At 45.6% G+C, this 22,839-nt stretch overlaps 1 protein-coding gene and 1 pseudogene across 1 annotated transcript in view; both read left to right on the top strand.

Moving 5' to 3' along the window:
• Positions 1-22,839, top strand: part of DR1 (down-regulator of transcription 1) — a 74,899-nt gene that overhangs the window by 5,931 nt on the left and 46,129 nt on the right. The window lies entirely within an intron of this gene.
• On the top strand, positions 22,266-22,384 carry LOC134961980 (5S ribosomal RNA; annotated as a pseudogene).

Raw genomic sequence — 22,839 nt, 5'->3', positions numbered from 1 at the left:
ATCACCCGTATCTTTAATATAGCTCTTGATTCGTTTGACACACGGTTGGAGATAGGTATCAAGATATCGTGCAACCGGTTGAAATAATGACCCCCGGGCAGAAATTATAGGTCTGCCCGGAGGCTTTTGCATATTTTTATGCACTTTCGGCAGTGTATATAAGATAGGGCATATGGGGAAATCTGTATGTAGAAACGATGATATAGTTTCGGTGATGATACCCATATTCAGCGCACCCTCAACAACATTATCAAGCTTTCTTTTAAATATAACAGTGGGGTCACTATCAAGCATCCTATAGGTATGATCATCACTGAGTTGGCGTATAATTTCTTCATTATATGCTGTGGTATCTTGGAGCACCACTGCACCACCCTTATCCGCTGGACGTATGGTGATAAATGAATTTTCTTTGAGTAGTTTCAGTGCCATATTTTCTGCCTTGCTGAGATTAGGCCTACCATGAGTGGTCTTTTTCATACAATCAGAAACTGTCTGATCCATCATACGGGAAAAAGTTCTAATATTCGTATTATTAGATGATGGATCATATGTACTTTTCTTTCTGAACTGAGAATCGGGTACTACACGTGTATCAGATGCAAATTTCTCTTTAAGTCTAAGATTGCGAGCTAGACAATAGTTGTCAATCCTCCATCTCATAGGATCAAAGTGAACCGTAGGAATGAATGATAAACCACGTGAAAGTACCTTTTCTTGTTCAGAACTAAGAGTAACCGAGGATAAATTAATTACTTCGCCCGTTGATTTTTGGGCGGTTTCTTTGTTGTATTTTTTGTAGGACCCCCTCCTTGGATGGGGCCTTTTGGGTCTATTTGTTGAGGGTCTAATTGTGACCGTGTGGCCACCCGAGAAAAAGGCTGTCGTTGATAGTTCCTAGAGTTGGAGTTCTCTCTTTCTGAACTGGAGGCTGTAGAATACTGATCAAACTGGTACTGTCCCCTTCTAGATCTAAAGTTTCTTGTATTACGGGAAGGAAAATCATTACCCACTAGCCAGCCATACACCCTATGATCCCTATAGTCTTTTTCAACCTTCTCCAGTTTATTTCGTTTAAAGTTGATCAAATCAGTTTTGTACTTTTAGTCTATATTTTGTGTTAGTTTATTTTTCCCGTAAGTCTCTGGTCAGTATATTCACGTCCAATTATTTGTATAGAGTCTATAGATGGAAAACTTAGTTAATCCAGAATTGCTATCGAATGCAGAGTATGGTCAAGTGTCCTATACTGATGAAGAAGCAGAACGCCTTCTTTTTAACTTTGCCGACTTTAAAACCATACCGGGAGAAAAAGCAATTGACGTTTACCATAAACTACTAAATCTTAATAAACGGGAAACTGATCTGTTATTACATGGACAGTTTCTTTCTGACTATTTTCGTAAAAAACAGATCCCGCGTGGGTTCCGTGTTCGGAATGTCCCCACCATCGGCCGCAATAACCCTGTGTTTTGTAGCCGATGGTGTGGAATCCTGAACAAGTGCTCACTTGATTTATTATTGTTGGTGATTGAGGAGGTTGGAGTTGAATTCAATAAAGTCAGAAGTGAACTTAGTACTAGTAAAGAACAACTGGAGGGGGTACTCCTTAGTGATAAATCAGAGGAGTGGCTCTCTAAACTTAATACACAAATTGATAAGTACAAAACTGATTTGATCAACTTTAAACGAAATAAACTGGAGAAGGTTGAAAAAGACTATAGGGATCATAGGGTGTATGGCTGGCTAGTGGGTAATGATTTTCCTTCCCGTAATACAAGAAACTTTAGATCTAGAAGGGGACAGTACCAGTTTGATCAGTATTCTACAGCCTCCAGTTCAGAAAGAGAGAACTCCAACTCTAGGAACTATCAACGACAGCCTTTTTCTCGGGTGGCCACACGGTCACAATTAGACCCTCAACAAATAGACCCAAAAGGCCCCATCCAAGGAGGGGGTCCTACAAAAAATACAACAAAGAAACCGCCCAAAAATCAACGGGCGAAGTAATTAATTTATCCTCGGTTACTCTTAGTTCTGAACAAGAAAAGGTACTTTCACGTGGTTTATCATTCATTCCTACGGTTCACTTTGATCCTATGAGATGGAGGATTGACAACTATTGTCTAGCTCGCAATCTTAGACTTAAAGAGAAATTTGCATCTGATACACGTGTAGTACCCGATTCTCAGTTCAGAAAGAAAAGTACATATGATCCATCATCTAATAATACGAATATTAGAACTTTTTCCCGTATGATGGATCAGACAGTTTCTGATTGTATGAAAAAGACCACTCATGGTAGGCCTAATCTCAGCAAGGCAGAAAATATGGCACTGAAACTACTCAAAGAAAATTCATTTATCACCATACGTCCAGCGGATAAGGGTGGTGCAGTGGTGCTCCAAGATACCACAGCATATAATGAAGAAATTATACGCCAACTCAGTGATGATCATACCTATAGGATGCTTGATAGTGACCCCACTGTTATATTTAAAAGAAAGCTTGATAATGTTGTTGAGGGTGCGCTGAATATGGGTATCATCACCGAAACTATATCATCGTTTCTACATACAGATTTCCCCATATGCCCTATCTTATATACACTGCCGAAAGTGCATAAAAATATGCAAAAGCCTCCGGGCAGACCTATAATTTCTGCCCGGGGGTCATTATTTCAACCGGTTGCACGATATCTTGATACCTATCTCCAACCGTGTGTCAAACGAATCAAGAGCTATATTAAAGATACGGGTGATTTTATTGATGGATTAAAATCTGTTATGGTCAACACTGAAGGCGTCCTGCTAACGACTATGGACGTCTCCTCATTATATACGGTTATACCACACCAGGCAGGAATAGCTGCGGTTCGTAGAGCACTGTTAAATATTCACCACTGTCAACCACCGATTGAATTTCTGCTGGAACTGTTAGAGTTGACCCTTACCTGTAATTATTTCAAATTTGGTGACCGGTACTACCTCCAAACGTCTGGGACCGCGATGGGAAGTAACATAGCCCCGGCGTACGCCAATCTCTATATGGAGGAATACGAACAACAATTTATACTCCGGGCGTTTGGTGGTAGTATCGGTTATTACAAGCGGTTCATAGATGATGTATTTCTTCTGTGGTTTGATGATAAGGCAGCCTTGGAGGACATGGTTGTGCAACTCAATCAGTTAGACACACCAATTCGCTTTACCATGGAATGTAATTCTAGCAGTATTAATTTTTTGGACGTGACTATATTTACCACTGATAGGGGTTATGGATTTAAACTGTACAGGAAGATCACTGATCGCAATACACTACTTCATTATGGCAGCTATCACCCGAAACCACTTAAGGAGAGTCTACCCATTTCCCAATTCATCAGAGTTATGCGTAACAACTCGGATATCCAGATTCGTGAAGAACAATTAGTGGAGATGCAACATCGGTTCCTCGAGAGGGGATATCACCCTGATGTGGTGGAGAAATGTCTACATAAAGCTGAAACCCGCTTTAAGGGCGGTAAGAAATCTGTAAATAAGCTGGAGAAACCATTTGTGTTTCTAACAACCTATGACACGGGTAGTTTCGCCACAAGAACTGCCATAAAACAGAATTGGGGGATTGTGGCGACTGACAATACCCTCAAAGATGTATTACCAAAACAACCATTAATAGCCTATAGACGTGGACCAAACCTACGCAATATGCTGATGCGACCGGATCAATCAGTGGTGAAAGAAGTGGAGGGATGGCTACCCCCTAAGAAGCTTGGGTGCTATAAATGCCCTAATTGTACTACCTGTAGGGGGATGCTAACAGGTAATTCCTTCCCGCACCCACAGAATGGAAAACGGATCCCTATACAACATCGTTTGACATGCACGTCCGACTTTGTAATTTACATACTGACATGCCCATGTTCACTTGTATATGTGGGCAAAACCATAAGGTCCTTCCGGGAACGGATCTCTAATCATCGCTCGAATATCAGACAAGCATTGAAAACGGGCGGGTCTGACAAACCAGTCGCTCGACACTTTGTGCAATTCAAACATCAACTAACAGCTTTGCGCTATATGGTGATAGACAGAGTACCACCACTATCCAGGGGCGGCGATCGAGCAAAGATACTCTTACGCCGGGAAGCCTTCTGGATCTACAGATTGGAGACTGTTTTTCCCAAGGGTCTCAATGACTCAGTACACCTTAGCATTTTTCTATAAACTGGTCACAGCATATGTTTTGGTAACTCCACTTATTAATTTATTTTTCATTTTTCTCCTTATTTTTACTTTTTCATTTTTTTCATATTTGTCTATGGTGTATTGCGCACAGTGATTCTTCCTGTTACTTGATCCATATACTATGCTTGTTTAAAAGATGATTACTACTATTATCGATATTATTGCTAAAGGTAATGTGAGAAGGGCAGGATACTAAATGTGTCATCACTTAACCTTACGTTAGTCAGATACATTTCTCACTTAACGTGATCATAGATGATTGATGACCTGATTATGTTTAGTCAAATTTATTAGTCTCCTTTGATTTATATAAATGACACAATGCTGCTAATGTATGTACTCCGAACTTGTGGGTCATCTGACGCGTCTATATGTATTATGGGGTTACTATGGGGATGATTTGCCTTTATGACGCCGTATGTATTATACACGTGACTTTACACGTGTTTGGGTTCCATCTCGGCCGAGCGGTCACTTCCGCTTCCGCTGGCGTGCGTGTCACGAGCGGTAATGGAATACAGCACGGCTGGGTAAGTTGAATATGTTTTGGCATTACATGGAACGGATTTTAAAATGATAATTGGTGGGAGCTTTTCTATTGGCATAATCTCTACTAGATAGTAGTTTATTTTAACATATGGTGTGGTGCACGAGCACTCCGGGTTTTATGTTTAACTCTTTGATCATTACTGTGACTATATAAGGGTGAACTATGTATGTATCATTTGAACCTTGAAAATGGCCCAGTAAGGACCGAAACGTCGGTGTGACTATGATGTCTGTGCTACATTAAAACCCTGCTTAACTACATGAATCGTCTGGTGAGTGCACTCTTTCCATGATTTTATTTATATATATATATATATATATATATATATATATATATATATATATATATATATATATATATATATATATATATATATTTTTTTAGCAACAACAATTCTTAGTTTGGTAAACCAGTTCACCTTAAATAGATATTGCATCTGCTTTGTGGAAACCAGTAACTGCTTGGCCAGTGTTCAGCATACTAAGTGTAATATGTCTGTTGCCAAAAATAAGGTCTCTTTTTGTAACTTCCTCATGTTTAGTAAAGCAGCTTTTTCATTCTAGCAAAATTGAAAGTGCCATAATTTACATGCAGAGCCAGTTTATTGCTTAATCATATTACAGACCATAAATTGGGCTCTGAAGTAGCTAGGGATTTAAGATAACCAGAAGACCATTTTCATTTTGTTTAAATTAGTTAGGTGTATTTGAGCAGTTTTTTTCACTCTTAAAGGTGGGTACACACGGAGAGATCCGTGCTTAAAATCTAAGCAATCTTGCTAGATTGCTTAGATTTTAAGCACGGATCTGCCGTGTGTATGCCCTCCAGCGATAGCGATGCGCGGCCCCGCGCATCGCTATCGCCGATGCTAGATTGAGCTACATGCAGGCTCAATCTAGCGGGTCGCTCACTTCACCGTTGTGTGAAGTGAGCGGCCCCCCGTCGGCTTTCCCCCTCGCTCAGCACATCGCGCTGTGCTGAGCGGGGTGAGAGATGTGTGCTGAGCGGTCTGTGTTAAGATCGCTCAGCACACATCTCTCCCGTGAGTACCCCCCTTTAGTGAATGTCTAGTTTTGGTCTTTGTGACGAACCAGCATGGTGGTTGCTCTGTCTTTTGTTATCTGGTCTCTTTTAAAGAGATACTGGTACTTAAAGGTAGGAATGGCCATCGGTGTGTCCGCCATCGATGGTGAAACTGTCAGTGGCCCTCAATGGTCACTAAGCTATGGGAGACCATCGATGGCCATCCATGTTATTGCTGTGAATGTCCCGCTGGCGAGTCACAGCCAGGGGCGGGGCTTCGTGGGTGTCGGAGGCAGAGCTATGCTCCGTGCGCCGGCTTCTTGTAAAAAGAATAAAATAATTGTTTAAGCTAATCCATCCCAAAAAAGTGTAAACTTGATAAATAATGTCTTGATGTACACTAAGGCCAGTATTCAACATCACGAAAACAGGACATTTTTTGCGATTTTTCCCGATGTTTCTCTGGTATATTTTTTTTCGGCCTGTCCAATTGGGTTGCCCAAAACAAATAAAAAAACAAAACAAAAACATTTTCTCCCGAAAACACACAGGTATTTTGCTTCGCTTGCCTGAGGCAGGCGAAACAAAATATCTGATAAGCCGCGGCTCGTGACGGTTTATCGGGGCTAATTGCATAACCCCAGGCGAAGGTTACCCACGATCAGTGATAACGGTTAATTGAATACCGGCCTGAATTACCATACACTGTATTGATTCTACTGTTGGTCATCATTTCCCTTCCTACTACTATTGTCACTAGAGCCCAAATTGAGGTTTTAGCTTGGAAAATTGATTGTATTAAATAGATCATTTCTCATTTGTACACAAAGTACAATGGTAAGGAAGCACTGTCATTTTTATCCTCTTGAATATAGGGGCATTTTTTATTAATCTGCAGTGCGGAGTATTGTCATTCTGCAGCAGCTAAAAAACATCCAAAGTTTAATTGACCTTATTGATCAAGCTTTAACCCCTTCTATGCAGATTCTGTTTTGACACATTTTGAGGTGGTCACATTTCAACATCAATATTAGCAATTATATATACAGTATCCACACACATTCTAACTTTTATGGTTTTTCTTTTGTTACCATGGCATTAGTTTGATTATATGTCCTCACTCAACAATATCAATCTACGCAAAATTAACAATAAATGGCTTTTATTTAAATTCCATCAATGTCAATTAAAAGCACAAGCTGCTTCAAAATTAGCAAAATAGGTTCTGCATAGGTTTTCATAATGAAATCTGCACTCAGATGATTTTTTTTCTTTTCTTTTGTTACATGTTTGAGTCACAGGCATACAAAGCGGTCGATTCAATTCTCCGACAGTTAAATAGCGCCAGGAATTAGCTCCTGGTGCTATTCAATACAGCGCCAAGTGAAACTTAATTGTCGGGAATTCCTCTCTCACCCCCGGGAGATGCGAGAGGATATCCGACAAAAGTGTTGTCGCGCGGCCGGTGTGAGGCTGATTCTGTCGGGAATCAGCATCGTGCCGGGGAGTTAAGTCAGAGAATGCCCGTTCTCCCAACAAATCAACCTGTTAAGTCCGGGAGAACAGGCATTCACCGACTTAGCATGAGCTGAATTGAATAGCGACAAGAGCTAATTCCCGGCGCTATACAACTGTCGGAGAATTGATTCGACCCCCAAAGTGTATGATTTAGGTGGGGAACCTTTTTTTTTTTTTTTCTACCAAGGGCTATTTGGATATTTATAAAATCCTTTGGGGGCCATACAAAAACTAATCAATTTAAAAATTAGCCTGCCCCAGTTTATATGCCCCCAGTAGTTATGCCCCAGTAGATATGCCCCTTAGTGGTATAGTGCGCGCGCAAATAAATGGGTGTAGCCACATGCCACACGGGGCAATTTAAATGGGGCGTGATACACATATGCCCCCAATAGTGCAGTGCCAGATGCACAAATGCCGCCACGGTGCCAGATGCACAAATGCCCCACAATGACCCCTCCTCTGCTGCTCACTGCTGCCCTTGCTATGAGAGGAGAGCGCAGCGCCTCTCCTGCCCCATAATGCTCCGTGAAGTCCGGTCTCCGGCGGCGGGTATCTTAAATGAGGGGCCGGTACGTTAGCCAATCAGAGCAAACTCTGGCTAACCAATGAGATTTGCCCCGTCGCCACCGGAGACCAGACATCACTGAGCACATTGCGGGGCAGGAGAGGCGCTGCGCTCTCCTCCCCTCACATAGCAGCAGCGTCCGCCGGGACCGGATGAAGAGGTTGTGCAGGCCTTATCTGGCCCGCGGGCCAGACGTTCCCCACCCCTGATTTTATATGGTTGCCAAATAAGGCGCATCGTTTTGAAACATAGAAGTCTTACCATATCATTTGAGGGGGACCCCTGTCTTTTATTATTATTATTATTATTATTATTATTATTATTATTATTATCCTTTATTTTTATGGCGCCACAAGGGTTCCGCAGCGCCCAATTACAGAGTACATATGCACATAATCAAAACAGGAAAACAGTGACTTACAGTTGAAGACAATATAGGACAAGTACAGGGTAACTAAGCATAACTACACCAGTAAATGACAGAGATAAGTTCCAGGTGGCCAAAAACTGCGAGATTTGGTCAGTTCAGGATTATTAAAGTAAGAAAAGGATAAGCACATGAGGGAAGAGGGCCCTACTCGTGAGAGCTTACATTCTAAGGGGAGGGGTAGACAGACGGGTGACACAGATGGGGTACATAGAGAGCGTGGAACAGAGGGTTAGGATGAGATTTGGCTGGGTTTGGTAAAGAAATGGGTCTTAAGAGCCCGTTTGAAGTTTTGTAGAGAGGGGGAGAGTCTGAGGGGGAGAGGTAAAGAATTCCAGAGGAAGGGAGCAGCACGTGAAAAATCTTGGAGATAGGAGTGGGAGGAAGTAATCAGAAGACAGGAGAGTCGGCGTGCATTAGCAGAGCGAAGAGGACGGGTGGGAGAGTAAAGGGAGATAAGGTCAGAGATGTAGATGGGAGAGGAGTGGGTGAGAGCTTTGTAAGTGAGTGTGAGAAGTTTGAATTGGATTCTGAAAGGGAAGGGAAGCCAGTGAAGGGCTTGTAGGAGAGGGGAGGTGGACGTAGTGCGTTTGGTGAGGAAGATAAGCCGGGCAGCAGCATTGAGGATAGATTGGAGTGGAGAGAGGTAATTGTCAGGGAGGCCAGTTAGGAGGAGATTACAGTAGTCCAGTCTGGAAATAATCAGTGATGTCGGGAGATGGTGGTACTTGGGCATTAGAGCCCTCCTATGTCTGGATTTATTAATGTTTTCTGTATTAAAGGGTGTCTTTATATGTTGGTCACCAGAAATTAACTACAAAGGGGTCTCCATTATTCGCAGGAGAACAGCAGTGTTTAAAGTATACTAAAATACCAAAGAAATTCAATATTGTCAGGTACGGGGAGTGCTGATTTTCCATATCTAGCACTGCTACGTTGGTCCAGGTCTGACCAGCACATAGGGATACCTGATGGGTTGCAGAGGGGTCCAAAAGGATTCCTTTTCGCAACTTGGACCTCCTTCCCATAGGGATCAGTGGAGTTCCAGGAAATGTTGCTATATGAAAATGTCATTAGTTTCTCTTACGTCCTAGAGAATGCTGGGGTCCACATTAGTACCATGGGATATAGACTGGTCCACCAGGAGCCATTGGCACTTTAAGAGTTTGAGTGTGGGCTGGCTCCTCCCTCTATGCCCCTCCTACCAGACTCAGTTTAGAGAATGTGCCTGGAGGAGCCGGTCACAGCAAGGGGAGCTCCATAGGAGTTTCTTTAGTGTTTTTTTTTTCTCCTTCGTCCTAGAGGATGCTGGGGACTCCAAAAGGACCATGGGGTATAGACTGGATCCGCAGAAGACATGGGCACACTATACGACTTTTAATGGGTGTGAACTGGCTCTTCCCTCTATGCCCCTCCTCCAGACCTCAGTTAGATTCTGTGCCCAGAGGAGACTGGTCACACTCTAGGGGAGCTCTACTGAGTTTCTCTAAAAAGACTTTTGTTAGCTTTATTTTCAGGGAGCACTGCTGGCAACAGGCTCCCTGCTTCATGGGACTGAGGGGAGAGAAGCAGACCTACTTCTGTGAGACTGATAGGCTCTGCTTCTTAGGCTACTGGACACCATTAGCTCCAGAGGGTCTGATTACTTGGGTCGCCTAGCTGCTCGCTCCCGAAGACGCGCCGCCATCCCCCTCACAGAGCCAGAAGATCGAAGACAGGTGAGTAACCGAAGCAAAGAAGACATCGGAAGGCGGCAGAAGACTTCAGTCTTCCTGAGGTACCGCGCAGCGCGCCATTGCTCTCGCTCACACAGGCACTGCATGGGTGCAGGGCGCAGGGGGGGCGCCCTGGGCTGCAATAAAAACTTCTTTTATACACTATCTGGCGGTTTAAAGGTGCGTAGGCATTATTTGTGACCCCCGCTAGTATAATCTCAGCGGGACCGAAGCGCGCCTTGTAGGGGGCGGGGCTTCCTCCTCAGCTCTGACCAGCACCATTTTCTCTCCACAGCTTGCTGCAGAGACGCTGCTCCTGGCCCTTCCACTGCTGTCACAAGTAACAGGGTGTTAAAAACAAAGGGGGGGGGCACTTAATTTTGGTGTTGGTTGTATTATATAACAAGCGCTGATAGGTCTGGGGCATTGTGCTTTTCAGACAGGTGTGGCGCTGGGTGTGAGCTGGCAAACTCCTTCTCTGTCTCTCTGAAAGGCCTTGCTGTGGGTCTGTCCCCTTTAGCCCAGTGTGTTTGGGGGTGTCGGTACGTGTGTGTCGACATGGCAGAAACTGAATGCTCTTCCCAGGAGGAGGTTAGTGAGAGAGCTGAGCAGAATGAAGGTGTGACTTTGTCGGCACCGCCGACTGCTGATTGGGTTGACATGTGGAATGTGTTGAATAGCAGTGTGGCTTTGTTACATAAGAGGTTGGACAAATCTGAGTCTCAGAACCAAGCATGGAGGCAATCCATGGGGACGTGGTACCACATACTCAGGCCCCCTCGGGGTCCCAAAAACGTTAATTTACCCAGGTAGCAGACACTGATACCGACACGGATTCTGACTCCAGTGTCGACTATAATGATGCAAAGTTGCATCCTAGGGTGGCTAAGAGTATTCAGTACATGATTGTGGCTATAAAAGACGTGTTGCATATTACGGAAGACCCCGCTGTCCCTGAGACAAGGGTCTATATGTATAAGGGCAAGAAACCGGAGGTAACGTTTCCTCCCTCTCATGAAATGAATGCCCTTTTTGAAAAAGCCTGGGAAACGCCAGACAAAAGGTGGCACATTCCCAGGAGAATTGCTATGGCATACCCGTTTCCTTCTCAGGATAGTGTTGGGTGGGAGGCAACACCCACGGTAGACAAAGCTCTAGCGCGATTGTCCAAGAAAGTGGCGCTACCGTCTCCTGAAATGGCGACCCTTAAAGATCCTGCTGATTGGAGGCAGGAAGCTACCTTGAAATCTATTTGTCACGACAGGTACACTGCTCAGGCCGGCTGTGGCTTCGGTGTGGGTGAGTAACGCGATTGAAAAGTGGGCAGATAACTTGTCATCGGATATTGACACCCTGGATCGGGATAGCGTGCTTTTGACACTGGGTCATATCAGGGACGCTGCAGTCTATCTAAAAGAGACGGCGAGAGATATTGGCCTTTTGGGATCAAGGGCCAATGCCATGGCGGTCTCGGCATGAAGGGCGTTGTGCACTCATCAGTGGAATGGTGATACTGATTCTAAGAAGGCTATGGAGGCTCTCCCCTACAAGGGTGGAGTTTTGTTTGGTGAAGGCCTCGCGGACCTGGTTTCTACAGCTACCGCGGGTAAGTCCTCTCTTCTGCCTTTTGTTCCTCCACAGCAAAAGAAAATGCCCCCATATCGGATGCAGTCCTTTCGGTCGCAGAAATTCCGGAAAGGATGTGGGTCATCTTTCCTTGAGGTAAGGGTAGAGGAAAAAGATCGCCAGCTGTGGCAGGCTCCCAGGAGCAGAAGTCCTCCCCGGCTTCTACCAAATCCGCCGCATGACGCTGGGGATCCTCTGCGGGAGTCCGCACCGGTGGGAGCGCGTCTTCAACTCTTCAGTCAGGTCTTGGTTCTCTCGGGCCTGGATCCTTGGGTGCTGGAAATTGTGACCCAAGGATACAAGCTGGAGTTTCAAGACGTGCCTCCACGCCAATTTTTCAAATCGGCCTTGCCAGCTTCTCTTCCGGAAAGAGAGGTAGTGTGTACGGCGATACAAAAGCTGTGTCAGCAGTGAGTCATTATCGAAGTTCCCCCGTCACAGCGGGGAGAAGGGTTTTATTCAAGTCTGTTTGTGGTCCCGAAGCCGGACGGCTCGGTCAGACTGATTCTGAATTTAAAATCCCTCAATGTGTATTTGAAAAGTTTCAAATTCAAGATGGAATCTCTCCGAGCGGTGATCTCCAGTCTGGAGGGGGTGGGATTTTATGGTGTCAATCGACATAAAGGATGCTTACTTACATGTCCCCATTTATCCTCCTCATCAGGCGTACCTGAGGTTCGCTGTGCAGGATTGTCACTACCAATTTCAGACGTTGCCGTTTGGTCTCTCCACTGCCCCGAGGATTTTCACAAAGGTAATGGCGGAAATGATGGTGCTCCTGCGCAAGCAAGGTGTCACAATTATCCCATACTTGGACGATCTCCTGATAAAGGCGAGATCACAGGAGCTGTTACTAAAAAACGTTGCGCTCTCACTGCGGGTGCTGCAACAGCATGGCTGGCTCCTGAATTTGCCAAAGTCGCAGTTGATTCAGACAACTCGGTTGTCGTTTTTGGGCATGATTCTGGACACGGAATTGCAGAGGATTTTTCTCCCTTTGGAAAAAGCTCAGGAAATCCAGAACAGGGTCAAGGAACTTCTGAAACCGCCAAGAGTGTCGATTCATCAATGCACTTGAGTGCTGGGGAAAATGGTGGCGGCCTACAGGGCCATTCCGTTTGGCAGGTTCCATGCAAGAACGTTTCAGTGGGACTTACTGGACAAGTGGTCAGGGTCCCATCTACAGATGCACCGGAAAATAACTCTGTCCCCCAGGACCAGGGTTTCTCTCCTGTGGTAGCTCCAAAGTTCTCACCTTCTAGAGGGTCGCAGGTTCTGCATCCAAGATTGGATTCTGGTGACCACGGACGCGAGTCTCCGAGGTTGGGGAGCAGTCTCACAGGGAAGAAATTTCCAGGGAAAATGGTCAAGCCAGGAAGCTTGTCTGCACATAAACATTCTGGAATTAAGGGCCATCTACAACGGCCTGCTACAAGTGGAACATCTTCTAAGCGACCTGCCCGTCCTGATTCAGTCAGACAACATAACAGCCGTGGCGCACATAAACCGCCAGGGCGGAACAAAGAGCGGCGATGGCGGAGGCCACCAAGATCCTTCGCTGGGCAGAAAAACATGCAAGCGCCCTGTCAGTGGTCTTCATTCCAGGCATGGACAACTGGGAATCAGACTTCCTCAGCAGACACTATCTCCACCCAGGAGAGTGGGGTCTTCATCAAGAGGTCTTTGCAGAAGTGACAAGTCGTTGGGGGAATTCCTCAAATAGATATGATGGCGTCTCGCCTCAACAAGAAGCTTCAGACATATTGTTCCAGGTCGAGGGACCCTCAAGCAGTAGCAGTGGACACTGTGGTGACACCTTGGGTGTTTCAGTCGGTCTATGTGTTCCCTCCACTTCCTCTCATTCCGAAAGTACTAAAGATCAAGGGGCTCATTTGCGCTCGCCACGCTGTCGGTAAGCCGGCGGTCGGGCGCCGGGATGCTGGTTGCCGGGAGCCCGACCGCCGGCCAGCCGTAGTGAACCCTGTTGCACATCCAACCACCATTTGTGCCTCCAGTGGCACCATGGGATCTTAACGTGGTGTTGCAGTTCCTTCAATCACATTGGTTTGAACCTTTACAGAAGGTAGAGTTGAAATTTGTCACTTGGAAAGTGGTCATGCTGTTGACCTTCGCATCCGCAAGGCGGGTATCTGAGTTAGCGGCCTTGTCTCACAAGAGCCCTTATTTGATCTTCCATGAAGATAGAGCAGAGTTGAGGACTCGTCAACAATTTCTGCCGAACGTGGTGTGAACCAACCTATTGTGGTACCAGTGGCTACTGACGTCTTAGTGGAGTCGAAGTTTCTCGATGTGGTCAGAGCTTTAAAAATTGATGTCGCCAGAACGGCTCAGATTAAGAAAACTGAGGCTCTGTTTGTCCTATATGATCCCAACAAGATTGGGGCTGTTGCTTCCAAACAGACTATTGCACGCTGGATTTGTGATACGATTCAGCGGGCTCATTCTACGGCTGGATTGCCGTTACCGAAATCTGTGAAGGCACATTCTACCAGGAAGGTGGGTGCGTCCTGGGCGGCTGCCCGGGGGGGTCTCGGCATTACAACTTTGCAGAGCTGCTACTTGGTCGGGTTCAAACACTTTTGCTAAGTTTTACAAGTTTGATACCCTGGCAGAGGAGGACCTCATGTTTGGTCAATCGGTGCTGCAGAGTCATCCGCACTCTCCCGCCCGTTCTAGAGCTTTGGTATAACCCCATGGTTCTTATGGTTACCCCAGCATCCTCTAGGACGTATGAGAAAATAGGATTTTAATACCTACCGGTAAATCCTTTTCTCGCCCGTCCCAGTGCGTACTATATCTGCAGTTATTAGTTATGGTTACACACAGGTTGTGTTATGGTTATAGTCAGCCTGTTGCTGACATTGTTCATGCCGTTGGCTTGATTTCTGTTGAATGCCATGTTGCGTGGTGTGTTTGAGGTGTGAATTAGTATGTATCTCACCTTAGTTTAACAATAATTCCTTTCCTCGAAATGTCAGTCTCCCTGGGCACAGTTCCTATAACTGGAGTCTGGAGGAGGGGCCTAGAGGCAGGAGCCAGTTCACACCCATTCAAAGTCTTAAAGTGCCCATGTCTCCTGTGGATCCCGTCTATACCCCATGGTTCTTATGGTTACCCCAGCATCCTCTACGGACTAAGAAAAGGATTTACCGGTAGGTATTAAAATCCTATTTTTCTGCAGTTAAGTTCTGAGAATTGTGTAATTTTTGAAGCTTTGTAACTTTAGGTCCCCATTCTGTTATATGGAGGCAGAAAAGTAAGCAGGAGATATTCATGATATTTCCTGCATTTCCTTTACAATGAATGGACCCATTAATGAATGTATATAAAAGTAGTTAAAAATTGAGAGCTAATGAGGGCAATTAAATCGTTTTTTGAGTGGCAATAAGTAATGGGTACCCGACGGAGCTATTCAGAATTTTTACAAATCTCCTTTAACTGCATTACTTCTCAAGCTTGTTGCACCCAAATTCATCGGGTTTAGACGCATACTGCACAAAGTCCAGGTTGGCATGCCCCAACAGCAAACATTTTGCAGATTTATGCTCGCCACTGCAGGAGGCTGCGAGTAGATATCATACAGTCATGCCCCGATTGGCAAACAAATATCTGCCGTCAGGTGCCCATTACTTACGGGTGACCCAAACAGTTGAATTCCCCACCGATGAGTTGGCCTATAGGCGTTTAAAAGGGAGTAGCCTCCTTTTTTTCACAACTGTATCCTTGAATGTGTAAGTGCCAGGATGGGTGGCATTGTGTACATTAAGTGCCTTGCCCCTTCTGCTATTATTTCTGCGGAGCAGGTAGATATTGGTTGTGATTTCCAGACAAAAAAAACACTAAAGGACCACATTGGAAAGAGGGTACTTTACCCTTTCACGTAAGGGTGACCCCTTTCCGCCATAACTGGACTTCACAATGATTTCAGAAGTACAGGGGTGTTCTCTGATGATCACACCTTTAAAATGGAGGTACACCCGAGTGTGGTTGCCTGGTTGTTATTGAGAAAATAGCCTTAGTGAATGCGTGCAGTATCAGGATTTCTATATTTAATGCCTTACATGCTGCACTGGGAATATGGGCCCTCATTCCGAGTTGTTCGCTCGCAAGGCGATTTTAGCAGAGTTACACACGCTAAGCCGCCGCCTACTGGGAGTGAATCTTAGCTTCTTAAAATTGCGAACGATGTATTCGCAATATTGCGATTACAAACTACTTAGCAGTTTCTGAGTAGCTTCAACCTTACTCGGCATCTGCGATCAGTTCAGTGCTTGTCGTTCCTGGTTTGACGTCACAAACACACCCAGCGTTCGCCCAGACACTCCTCCGTTTCTCCAGCCACTCCCGCGTTTTTTCCGGAAACGGTAGCGTTTTTATCCACACGCCCATAATACGCCGTGTTTCCGCCCAGTAACACCCATTTCCTGTCAATCACACTACGATCGCCGGAGCGAAGAAAAAGCCGTGAGTAAAAATACTATCTTCATTGTAAAATTACTTGGCGCAGTCGCAGTGCGAACATTGCGCATGCGTACTAAGCAGAAAAACGCTGCGATGCGAAGAAAAATACCGAGCGAACGACTCGGAATGAGGGCCATGGTTACTGCAGTCGTGTTGTTAGTAACTTTACTAAACTGCTCTGACCCCAAGACTGGACCAACAAGTTACCATTGACTACCAGCATTCAATAATAGGGGATTCACAGCAGAGTATGCCCAACCTGTTTAATATGTCTATAAATGGACTGTATTGTGAGAAACCTTTGCTATCCTAATAGGCAGTGTCTTCTGAAAGTGGCTGTGTGGCGCCATCTACAGTGCATAATTGAAGATGAGTTATGGAAATAGTTGGTCTATTTCAATCTGGGAAAGTAAAAAACCACCGCACCAGGTGCTTATAAAAACTTTGGATTCAATTAATCAAAATATCAATGATATTATATATATCTGTAATAATTATACAAGCTGCAGGAGAGCTATTGACTTGGGGTTAACAAGTCAAATAAATTTTAACACTGGAATACCAAGTGTAAAAGATCAAGCACACTTAAACAAATCCCTCTTGCGCTATACTAAAATATAAAATGTCTGAATATTCAACAAATCAAACTTAATTTTTTAAAAATATAACATTTTTAATATATAGAAATTCAATATTTCACAAAAATGACTAGACCGGTCTTGTGTATAACAACATAAAAACAAATATCATGTTAAACATTCTAAAGGAGGTGGATCCTAAAGTGTTTCTCTGACGTCCTAGTGGATGCTGGGAACTCCGAAAGGACCATGGGGAATAGCGGCTCCGCAGGAGACTGGGCACAAAAGTAAAAGCTTTAGGACTAGCTGGTGTGCACTGGCTCCTCCCCCTATGACCCTCCTCCAAGCCTCAGTTAGATTTTTGTGCCCGAACGAGAAGGGTGCAATCTAGGTGGCTCTCCTGAGCTGCTTAGAGTAAAAGTTTAAATTAGGTTTTTTATTTTCAGTGAGTCCTGCTGGCAACAGGCTCACTGCATCGAGGGACTAAGGGGAGAAGAAGCGAACTCACCTGCGTGCAGAGTGGATTGGGCTTCTTAGGCTACTGGACATTAGCTCCAGAGGGACGATCACAGGCCCAGCCATGGATGGGTCCCAGAGCCGCGCCGCCGTCCCCCTTACAGAGCCAGAAGAGCAGAAGAGGTCCGGAAAATCGGCGGCAGAAGACGTCCTGTCTTCAATAAGGTAGCGCTCAGCACCGCAGCTGTGCGCCATTGCTCTCAGCACACTTCACACTCCGGTCACTGAGGGTGCAGGGCGCTGGGGGGGGGGGCGCCCTGAGACGCAATAAAAATACCTTAGATGGCAAAAAATACATCACATATAGCTCCTGGGCTATATGGATGCATTTAACCCCTGCCAGAATACATAGAAAAATGGGAGATAGGCTCCGCCCCCTTATCGGCGGCCTTATCTCAGCACACTGGCGCCATTTTCCCTCACAGCTCCGTTGGAGGGAAGCTCCCTGGCTCTCCCCTGCAGTCACTACACTACAGAAAGGGTTAAAAAAGAGAGGGGGCACTAATTACGCGCAGTATTAAAGATACAGCAGCTATAAGGGGAAAAACACTTATATAAGGTTATCCCTGTATGTATATATATAGCGCTCTGGTGTGTGCTGGCAAACTCTCCCTCTGTCTCCCCAAAGGGCTAGTGGGGTCCTGTCCTTTATCAGAGCATTCCCTGTGTGTGTGCTGTATGTCGGTACGTTTGTCGACATGTATGAGGAGAAAAATGATGTGGAGACGGAGCAGATTGCCTGTAGGGGGTCCCTAGGGGGTCGACACCTGAGTGGATGAACTGTTGGAAGGAATTACGTGACAGTGTCAGCTCTGTATAAAAGACAGTGGTTGACATGAGACAGCCGGCTACTCAGCTTGTGCCTGTCCAGACGTCTCATAGGCCGTCAGGGGCTCTAAAGCGCCCGTTACCTCAGATGGCAGATATAGACGCCGACACGGATACTGACTCCAGTGTCGACGGTGAAGAGACAAATGTGACTTCCAGTAGGGCCACACGTTACATGATTGAGGCAATGAAAAATGTTTTACACACTTCTGATAATACGAGTACCACCAAAAAGGGGTATTATGTTCGGTGAGGAAAAACTACCTGTAGTTTTCCTGAATCTGAGAAATTAAATGAGGTGTGTGATGATGCGTGGGTTTCCCCCGATAACAACTGATAATTTCTAAAATGTTATTGGCATTATATCCTTTCCCGCCAGAGGTTAGGGTGCGTTGGGAAACACCCCCTAGGGTGGATAAAGCGCTCACACGCTTGTAAGGGCTCTACCCTCTCCTGAGATGGCCGCCCTTAAGGATCCTGCTGATAGAAAGCAGGAGGGTATCCTAAAATGTATTTACACACATACTGGTGTTATACTGCGACCAGCAATCGCCTCAGCCTGGATGTGCAGTGCTGGGTTGGCGTGGTCGGATTCCCTGACTGAAAATATTGATACCCTAGCTAGGGACAGTATATTTTTGCCTATAGAGCATTTAAAAGATGCATTTCTATATATGCGTGATGCACAGCGGAATATTTGCCGACTGGCATCAAGTCTAAGTGCGTTGTCCATTTCTACCAGTAGAGGGTTATGGACACGACAGTGGTCAGGTGATGCGGATTTCAAACGGCATTTGGAAGTATTGCCTTAAGGGGAGGAGTTATTTGGGGTCGGTCTTTCAGACCTGGTGGCCACGGCAACAGCTGGGAAATCCACGTTTGTACCCCAGGTCGCCTCTCAACATGAGAAGACGCCGTATTATCAGGCGCAGTCTTTTCGTGGTCAAGCGGGCAAAAGGTTCCTCATTTCTGCTCCGTGACAGAGGGAGAGGAAAAAGGCTGCAGAAATCAGCCAGTTCCCAGGAACAGAAACCCTCTCCCGCCTCTGCCAAGCCCTCAGTATGACGCTGGGGCTTTACAAGCAGAATCAGGCACGGTGGGGGGCCCGTCTCATTGAATTTCAGCGCGCAGTGGGCTCACTCGCAAGTAGACCCCTGGATCCTTCAGGTGATATCTCAGGGGTACAAATTGGAATTCGAGACGTCTCCCCCTCGCCGTTTCCTAAAGTCGGCTTTACCGATGTCTCCTTCTGACAGGGAGACAGTTTTGGAAGCCATTCACAAGCTGTATTCCCAGCAGGTGATAATCAAGGTACCCCTCCTGCAACAGGGAACGGGGTATTATTCCACACTGTTGTGGTACCGAAGCCGGACGGCTCGGTGAGACCGATTCTAAATCTAAAATCTTTGAACACTTACATACAGAGGTTCAAATTCAAGATTGAGTCACTCAGAGCAGTGATTGCGAACCTGGAAGAAGGGGACTGCATGATGTCTCGGGACATCAAGGATGCTTACCTTCATGTCCAAATTTACCCTTCTCACCAAGGGTACCTCAGGTTTATGGTACAGAACTGTCACTATCAGTTCAGACGCTGCCGTATGGATGGTCCACGGCCCCCCCCCCGGGTCTTTACCAAGGTAATGGCCGAAATGATGATATTCCTTCGAAGGAAGGGAATTTTAGTTATCACTTACTTGGACGATTCCCTGATAAGGGTAAGATCCAGGGAACAGTTGGAGGTCGGTGTAGCACTATCTCAGGTAGTGTTGCGGCAGCACGATTGGATTCTCAATATTCCAAAATCGCAGCTGGTTCCGACGACACGTCTTCTGTTCCTAGGGATGATCCTGGACACAGTCCAGAAAAAGGTGTTTCTCCCGGAGGAGAAAGCCAGGGAGTTATCCGAGCTAGTCAGGAACCTCCTAAAACCGAGCCAAGTCTCAGTGCATCAATGCACAAGGGTTCTGGGTAAAATGGTGGCTTCCTACGAAGCAATCCCATTCGGCAGATTCCACGCAAGAACTTTCCAGTGGGACCTGCTGGACAAATGGTCCGGGTCGCATCTTCAGATGCATCAGCGGATAACCCTGTCACCAAGAACAAGGGTGTCCCTCCTGTGGTGGTTGCAGAGTGCTCATCTTCTAGAGGGCCGCAGTTTCGGCATTCAGGACTGGGTCCTGGTGACCACGGATGCCAGCCTGCGAGGCTGGGGAGCAGTCACACAGGGAAGGAATTTCCAGGGCTTATGGTCAAGCCTGGAGACATCACTTCACATAAATATCCTGAAGCTAAGGGCCATTTACAATGCTCTAAGCTTAGCAAGACCTCTGCTTCAAGGTCAGCCGGTGTTGATCCAGTCGGACAACATCACGGCAGTCACCCACGTAAACAGACAGGGTGGCACAAGAAGCAGGAGGGCAATGGCAGAAGCTGCAAGGATTCTTCGCTGGGCGGAAAATCATGTGATAGCACTGTCAGCAATTCCGGGAGTGGACAACTAGGAAGCAGACTTCCTCAGCAGACACGACCTCCACCCGGGAGAGTGGGGACTTCACCCAGAAGTCTTCCACATGATTATAAACCGTTGGGAAAAACTCGACAGGTATTGCGCCAGGTCAAGGGACCCTCAGGCAATAGCTGTAGACGCTCTGGTAACACCGTGGGTGTACCAGTCAGTGTATGTGTTCCCTCATCTGCCTCTCATACCCAAGGTACTGAGATTGATAAGATGGAGAGGAGTAAGCACTATATTCGTGGCTCCGGATTGGCCAAGAAGGACTTGGTAACCGGAACTTCAAAAGATGCTCACGGAGGATCCGTGGCCTCTACCTCTAAGAAGGGACCTGCTTCAGCAAGGACCCTGTCTGTTCCAAGACTTACCGCGACTGCGTTTGACGGCATGGCGGTTGAACGCCGGATCCTGAAGGAAAAAAGGCATTCCGGATGAAGTCATCCCTATCCTGATCAAAGCCAGGAAGGATGTAACCGCAACACATTATCACCGCATTTGGCGAAAATATGTTGCGTGGTGCGAGGCCAGTAAGGCCCGACGGAGGAAATTCAACTGGGTCGATTCCTACATTTCCTGCAAACAGGAGTGTCTATGGGCCTGAAATTGGGGTCCATTAAGGTTCAAATTTCGGCCCTGTCAATTTTCTTCCAAAAAGAACTAGCTTCAGTCCGTGAAGTTCAGACGTTGTAAAAGGGGTACTGCATATACAGCCTCCTTTTGTGCCTCCAGTGGCACCTTGGGATCTCAATGTAGTTTTTGGGTTCCAAAAAGTCACATTGGTTTGAACCACTTAAATCTGTGAAGTTAAAATATCTCACATGGAAAGTGGTCATGCTGTTGGCCCTGGCCTGGGCCAGGCGCGTGTCAGAATTGGCGGCTTTATCCTGTAAAAGCCCTTATCTGATTTTCCATTCGGACAGGGCGGAATTGAGGACTCGTCCTCAGTTTCTCCCTAAGGTGGTTTCAGCGTTTCACCTGAACCAACCTATTGTGGTGCCTGCGGCTACTAGGGACTTGGAGGACTCCAAGTTGCTAGACGTTGTCAGGGCCCTGAAAATATATGTTTCCAGGACGGCTGGAGTCAGAAAATCTGACTCGCTGTTTATCCTGTATGCACCCAACAAGCTGGGTGCTCCTGCTTCTAAGCAGACTATTGCTCGTTGGATTTGTAGTACAATTCAGCTTGCACATTCTGTGGCAGATACGGGTGGTTTTTGCAAAGAGGCAAAAAAAAGAGCTGTTTGATATGTCTCTCTGGGGCACACTTTTTTAAATTGATTAAATAATAAGTTTATGTAACGATGGAGTATATGTAAGGCATTAAAACGATAGCTCCTGTTAACTCTGATATAAGATTGTGTATGATATCCCGCATGATTGTTTATTCCACATGATTGTTTATTAGCATTTTATCTAATCAATTAACTCCTGTCATATCAGCATTTCAATTGCCTGATTTAATCAGCTTGAGGCAACTCCTGCATGTGCCCACTACCAAAATCTTAACGTGGAGGATTTCGTCAGTGAATAATCCTTCCACATCTTGGTCCTCCTAGGGCCATCAATTGGCCAATATCAATTGGCGATTGTTAATTCAATAATAATCTCTTATGGAATTGTATTCTGCCTCAAATATCAGCCATTCTCCATGCTGAGAGGTATTTACCACATTCTCTACAGTCATACCATGCTGGATCTGCCCGATCTCGTCTGATCTTGGAAGCCAAGCAGCATTGGGCCCGGTCAGTACCAGAAAGGGTGACCCTCTGGGAATACTGGGTACTGTAGTCCTTTCAAGGTACATACCTTTCATTGACCAGCAGAACCTACTTGGCAGTCAATGCTGCAGAACACGCAGTACAGTTGATCCTTCTAAAAGGAGTCCGGTAATTAAAAAGCCGGTTTATCCTTCTTGTGTCTCTTATATGAAATATACATTGTATTGTTAATCATAAACTCATAGAGACAACAGGAACATTTATTTTCGCAGCGGACATATGTCTAACAATAATACTCGCTTAGAATCCAGAGGGTGTACAGACAAATTTTCTGTCACCTATTTTTCAATAGGCGAGTGACATATCATTACTATATCGTCTTCTTTATATGCTATTTAATACTTGTTTTAACCTACTTTGCTGCTTCACACAGCAAGGTTTTTTTCATGTTTTTTTCATATTTAATTTAACTTTTTTTCGTCTGTATAATTAATAAAAGTTACGTTTTAATGCCTTACATATACTCCA

The sequence above is a fragment of the Pseudophryne corroboree genome, chromosome 9 (genome assembly GCF_028390025.1).
Source record: "Pseudophryne corroboree isolate aPseCor3 chromosome 9, aPseCor3.hap2, whole genome shotgun sequence".
NCBI classification, from domain to species: Eukaryota; Metazoa; Chordata; class Amphibia; order Anura; family Myobatrachidae; genus Pseudophryne; species Pseudophryne corroboree.
This window is presented reverse-complemented; position numbering and strand designations above follow the sequence as displayed.